Here is a 6,923-nt window from a genome sequence, read left to right as displayed (position 1 = left end):
GTAAAATGGGCATAAATAATACTCTTCGACTGACAAAGGAAGAGAACTTCAGACTCAAAGTCCCCTGTGCTCCCTGCTAGCTGCTCTCTCTGTTACATAGAGTGTGCTTCAATTTAAGCACTACTATTGATCACAGTCATGGCAGTATGGGCCAAGAAGGGTCCCAAATCAGGACTTCATAGATTAAAACCCACCTCCAACTCCCCTCAGAAATGTATCAGGAGCCATTGAAACTCTCCAAGTATGGATGTTACACGTTCCCTGCATGCTGCTTTCTGCACTACCTTAAACTTCCAAGTGGTGGCCAATCATCATCCTGTTCAGAGAACTCTACAGGAATCTTGTCTAGCACTGGCAAAGCCATGGCCAATAGCAAGATCCACACAGGAAAGAAACATTAAATTAGATGCAGATGAAAAAAATTGCTTATCTGGCTGCATCTGCTATTTGAATTTCCACCAGCAGCTTGCATTCAGTCAATACTAAGGGCCTTAGGATTCGGCCTGTTTATGAAGGAGCACTAGCTCCAGTATATTTAAAGAAGAGATGGGCTTACTCATCAAACAGCGATTTTTTTCTACATTATAAATAAACATACTTTGCAGCCTGAAATTTTCAATTTTCTGTTTCTAAATATTAGCTAATTTTAAGGTGTTAAAGCTAAATAAACAATTTAAAGTTTAAAAGGAAATTAGCAAGCTCATTAAGTGCAAGTATGATATGCTAGAATTAGCTTTTTTTTCTGCATAGCATAACTAGCATCAGAAAAGTTACATTTGCAAATACATGTAAACTACAGAAATGACAATACAAAATAGAGGAAGACTCTATAGGTTGATAGAGTGGGGAAAGAGATACCAAGACTAATTGTCATAGAGAATACTTTCAAGCATGGAAAAACTGAGAGGCTTGTGGAGTATATTTTGATTGTGTAACGAAGATAGAAATTGCTAATGACATCTGTTGATGGAATTGAAAAACTACCATCTTATTAAAGCTGACACAGGGTTTGCTATTTCTATTTTTTTATGAATGTGTATTACAAATCATTCTTTCTATTTACAAAACACCAAAGAAAAATATAATATAACTAATGTGTGTGTTAATCATTTCAAGTTAAGATGTTTGTAAATGTATGATTTTGTTGGACTTTGCATAAATGTGTTGTTTGAGCTTCATACTAAACTATGAAATTCATGGTGACAGAGGAGATTTAACTGTAAAAGAAGTTTAACTAAGCCTTAATTGGAGATTTTTATTTCTTTGCATTATTCTTAGTTCTCTTGATGGACATTAAAATTGGGGCTAGCTAGATTAGTTTATACACTTGACAGTGTCCAGCACTAAAAACTTTTGCCCAAGAATAGTTCTTAGAACCATAGAAAATGGTTCATCATTGTGACGAGAGTTTGCCTCTTTTATGACAAGTGTCTTATTTCTGAGAAATGGGATTTTAGAAGAGTTATGGAGTCAGTTAGGTGTAGAGACCATTTTGAAGGAAGGCGAGATTTCTTTCACCCACACTGGAAACAAACAAGAGATGTGACAAAAACTTCCGATACTTGAGGAGAAGAGGAAATGGGCTGGAGATTGGATGAGGGAGGAAGGGGGGAAATCCATCAGGGGTTTTAAAGAACAGAGGGGAAATGGAGAAAGAACCAGTGAAGAATCTTGAGGATGGATGGATGGTGTTTGCACTTCCAGGTACAAGTAAGGAGAGGTCACCATATTTACACTTGTAGAGATTTAGAGCTAAAAAACAATATTCCTCCCTAAAACTTTGTGTAACAACAGTAACACTCATGAAATTACACGGAGTGTAGGGCAGGGCAGAATATAGCACAAAGGTGTCAGTTAACTATAATTATCCATATGAAAGAAGATAATAAGAATAAAGTTTCAAGCAGAGGAGTTGAAGACAGGTGATGTTTCAAAGCTGACTAGGCTAAGCAGAAAATGGTTTAGATTAAAGATGAATAGTTGATACTGGGAGAAAATGTGAGATTTGAATTAAGGCGTGTGATAAAGTTTGCGGAGTTTTAAATGGAGTATTTTGCCACCTGAGACTGGTTAACTCTTTCTTGGGCCAAGTCTGATTTTCAGTGACTGGTAAGTAGCTAATCCACCTGAGTAGAGCTACATCTTCTAACGTCAAGACAGTGAAGAAATGAAGTAAAATTATCTTGTAATCAAGCTCCTAAATGGAAGCCAAATTGTACAAGGCTTGCCTCACTCATTCAAATAGTCCCAGTTAGAGTTGTGTAGAAAACAGTTTTCTATTCCTTCAAATATTATGCAGGCTCAAATCAGGACAAAAAATCAAATTCTCAAAAATATTCACAAACCAAAATTTTTTCCCCAGTTCTGGTCAATTTCAATCTTTCATATCATTTCAAAATGTTTAGTTTGGAGTTTAAAAGCTTAAAAAAAAGAGACAGGTTGAAGTCTAATTAGCTTAAATTTTTAAACAAAATGTTTCAACCATTTTGAAATAGTTTCAACATTATTTTTCAGGCAGGAGAATAATTGAATCTGAATCGGTATCACAAGAGTTTCACTTTCAAGACATCAGCATTTTTCAGGGAAAAAACTATTTGCTGAAAAATTCCCAACCAGCTCCAGTCTCAATGACTTCAACTGATTTTTTACTCACTCCATTGAGACTTCTTGCTTGAGTAAAGAATCAGAATGTATCCCACTAATTCTGAAACACGTGCAGCAGTGAAATGCATATATGATTGTGCTCAAGTGCAAACTTATGGCTCTTTCTAGTTCTGAAATACTAGTCTCTGAATGTAAGCTGTTAACAGGGCCGACTCCAGGTTTTTTGCCACCCCAAGCAAAAAAACATCAAAAAAGCTGGAGTGGCTGTTAATATCCCTGTGAAAGTCTGATGATCCCTGTGGAGGAGGAGGAAGTTACCAATTAATGATTTTGTATCAGTCTGAGTTCCTGACACACACAGTTTGGAACAGAACAAATATGATTTTGCTCTTGATTTGATAGCATTGCAGAAAACTAGGTATTTATATAGAGTATCTTCTCAAGGAATAGTTAAAGGATAGATTTTTTGCAACAGTCTGCACTAAAAACTAGATGAATTCAACATTATTTTGAGCCACATTTTGGAAAATGTGTTTACAGTTGGGTAGCATAAATGGCATTTGTATCAACAAATTTTTACGGCTGAATACTAGAATTCACAGCTCACTCTTAACTACAGAGTTGCAACTAACCAGAGCAATAATTTGCACTTAGAACGCTCTTCTGCTACACAGTTTCTCTCATTTTAGACTGCACAGAGTTTAAGCTCCGTTATCATCAATCTGTTTGAGTTGCATTGAAGGAGACTGAGTATAACACAAAAAGAATATATACATATGGGGTGAAATCCTGGCCCCACTGAAGATACGGAAAGATTTACCCAATCAGTCTTCACCCCAGGTCTGTTGGTGTTTCCTCTTTAAAATACAGTGTCATATTTAAATTCACTCTACTGCTTTTCTCACTGTGGAGTCAGTGTTTTAAGACATGTCAGCTAGGATGTTCAAAAGTGGTCTCGACGGCTACTGAAGTCAAAGCCAAAGTGACTCAGCAGAAGCAAAGTTGAGCCAGTAACCCCTCCCGTTACTTATCAAATGTAGGTAGAACTGTGTTCTCTTGAAATGGACATATTTATGGTTAGCAATAACCACCTCACCTAGGAGACACTTGCAAACAGAGAGCTTATAAAACCAAGATCAGAGTGTTTGACAGACAGACAAAAACAAATAAGCCAAACCAACCAACCAAAAAAGACACAGAGCTGCAAGATCACCATCAACTGAACTCATTAAGAACTGCCTGGTGTTAAATATGTCATCATTTAAAAATATTTACCAAGGGAGCGTTGCATGGAGCAATAACTACACTTCTAGTTATAGTTCAGACAAGCAGAAGGAAGCCCTCTGGTTACAAAAACCCATGTAGAAAATCTCCAGCACTATGAGGATTTGATAACTTGTCATGTAGTCAAACAGGAAATGTCTGATAATCTTGTTCAGGATTCTCTCTCTCACACACTCGTACTTTTGCACAGTTCTTATCAACAGCCTGCTCCTGTTAATGAGAGGATTAAAATGGGCCAAAGCTTTGCTCTGATTTTGGTCTCCTATAGCAGTCTGCTCTGAGACTTCACCAATCTCTCAGCCTCCTTTTTTTAATTTATAATTTTACTTTTTCCTAAGGCCCATAGTCGCTTTGCAATCTTCTTTGCCTTGGCTAAGGATACTAGATCTTGAAATGTTTTTTCCCTAGCCTCCAAGAAAAGGATTTTCTCATTTAAAAAGAAATGATTTTCAGTCCGTGTCTTAGGTCTATTTTCCAAACTTAGGTGAGCTGTGAATTTGATTAATACTTTTTTCTAGAAGAGGTAAGGTGTCAGTGTTCCACACATGGAGCTGTCCTAACCCTCAATTATATTTCTCCTAAAGGTCCATTTTTTCCACAATGTCTACATGAAGATGGCCAAGCCTGTTTCATCAATTTATCTTGACAGTGACCAGTTCATTTTTGTTGCGGGAAAGGATCAAGTATTGGGAGAGAAATGGATGGATATGAAGCTGAGAATGAGTGTGGGGGAAAAAACAAGGGGCTTGAATTGTGGAGGAAGGATGAGAAAAGGTAAAGTTAATGTTTACTTTAGAAAGAAACCTAAAATTAAAGCCCTGCTACTAATAGGATATGTGCGTATCAGCACCCTGATCACAATGTGTGTATGGAGTATTCATTTCCCCTACCCTTTGTGTCTCAAGTTATACACTTCAGAGAAGGGCTTGGGTCTTCTGTTGTTGTGGGAATTGCCTACTGCATAGCATACACTAATGTAATCTAAATGATAATCATAAAGTAAAATTCAGGCTTCATTGAAGTCAATGGCAAAACTCCCCTTGATTTCATTGGAGCCAGTATCTCAACCAACGTGATTATATTCCACCAAAGAAAGTTAGTGCCTTAGCTGAATTTGAAGCTAAACTTAGGCCTGGTCTACACTACAATGGTGTTCCTGCTGATGTAAGTCGCCTACTACATTGACTTCATAATTCCACCTCTGAGAGGCATAGCGCTTAGGTTGACGTTATTAAGATGACAGTGTCTGTGTAGATACTGCATTACTTACATCCCCTGTTGGCTGTCAGCCTAGTGTGGGGCTCACAACTGGAGATCTCCCTCCACCCCCTGGGGAGATGGGCTCCAGCTGTCAGTGCCCCACTTCAGTCAGTGGAAGTGCTCCTGGTGAGGATGCACACCGCTGACAGAAGAAGCATAGTGTGCATGTGAACCACCACTTTAATTACTGCAGTGGCTGTATGTCGACTTAACTTCAGTCGACTTCAGGTTGTAGTGTAGACAAGGCTGTAGTTTCAATAGTGTTAAACAAAGCTAGACCTGTTTTAGGGCTGCATGGTACACTTGCTGGCATAGAGTTTTGGAGAGAAGTTTCCCTGCCTATCTCAGTTGAATATTATAGATTCTAAGCCCTTTAATGATGATCTTCATCTCTTAACGAAGAAAGTGCAAAAAGTTGGAGAGAGAATTTTTTATGCCATGATAATGCTAAAGCATTTATTAAAAAGATTTTTTCCTATGGGCTGTTCAGTAGACAAGGACTATTCAAAACACTTGAACAAAATTTATCCCTGATATAACGCCAATGAGTTTTGTGTACCAAGAATAAAATTTCAGTGATTAGTATTGTGGGAGCAGTGCCTCAAATTCTGCAAAGTTGGATCTTACTTAGGTGAATTTATTTCAGAGACCTACTAACCTGACTCCAAGTGCCTTTATGATATTATATATATTAGACCTGACTTCCAGGTATATTACAGCTATAGTAAACTAGTCACAACAATCAGCAACAACTCTGGTGAACCAACCTCTCACATTCTTTGTGCTCTCTGCTGCTTATTGAGCATTTTCATCATAAATCCAAGTGTGTCCATTAGGCTATTGAGAAATAATAAGCTTAACAAATGCAGATGAATGTCACTCTTCTTAGCCATCAAACACTGCAGTTACAGGATTCACTGGTGCTGGTGAAGTAGAAGTTAATCTGCAGAACAAAATCACTGCCTCAGAATCTTATTCTCATTCTGTGTTGTTTTTTTTAAAAGCCCAAGGGCAGAATGATGTGCATCACATGGAGGGGGAGAGAAGAGAGAACACTTCAAAATCAGTTGCTATTAGAAAGAGCAAAGCAACAAAGAGAGAGAGAGAGAGACACGGATAGCCAGCCACCTAAAGCAGTATTATTTTGTGTACATATAAGGAACAAAGTGCTAGATTGGGGTGTTACCTTAATGTGGCAACAAATGGCATAATTGTCACACAACCTAAACCCATAAAGACCCTTTTAAAATATTTCTTCTAATTTTGACTTGCTCTGTCTTCTGAGTTATCAGACCACTTTTAACTTTCTGTTCTATTAATTTCAGTCTTAAGCATTATAAGCAGCTTACATTTTTATAGTGTCATTTCTGTTACATTGGCATTCTAAAGGTTTTAGAAACTAACGATACACACATGAGTATTTAATATATCAGTGTGGCATAATATAAAAGATTGTATTGGCATCAATTTGGGGTGAGGTCAGGAATGAGTTATGCAGGTAATACCAAATGAGAGTTGATAAAAGCTTAAAACCACACCACACTCTCACGTAACATATCCATGACCCATGTTACATTCTGCTTCCAAGTGTTTTAAAATAGGGCTGGTCAAAGAACATTTTCTTTTTTCTTTGCTGAAATGTAAAATTCATATAAAATAATATGATTGGCTCTATTTTGAAGTAGTTTCTAGGATCCCTCCAGCTATAACGTGATGTTCTTTAGTTACTATGATCTATCTGAGTGAGGCTAGAGACAGAGTAAGTGAAAAAAGAC

This window comes from Chrysemys picta, chromosome 11 (genome assembly GCF_011386835.1).
Source record: "Chrysemys picta bellii isolate R12L10 chromosome 11, ASM1138683v2, whole genome shotgun sequence".
NCBI classification, from domain to species: domain Eukaryota; kingdom Metazoa; phylum Chordata; order Testudines; family Emydidae; genus Chrysemys; species Chrysemys picta.
The sequence above is the reverse complement of the archived record's forward strand: the minus strand, read 5'-3'. Positions refer to the sequence as shown.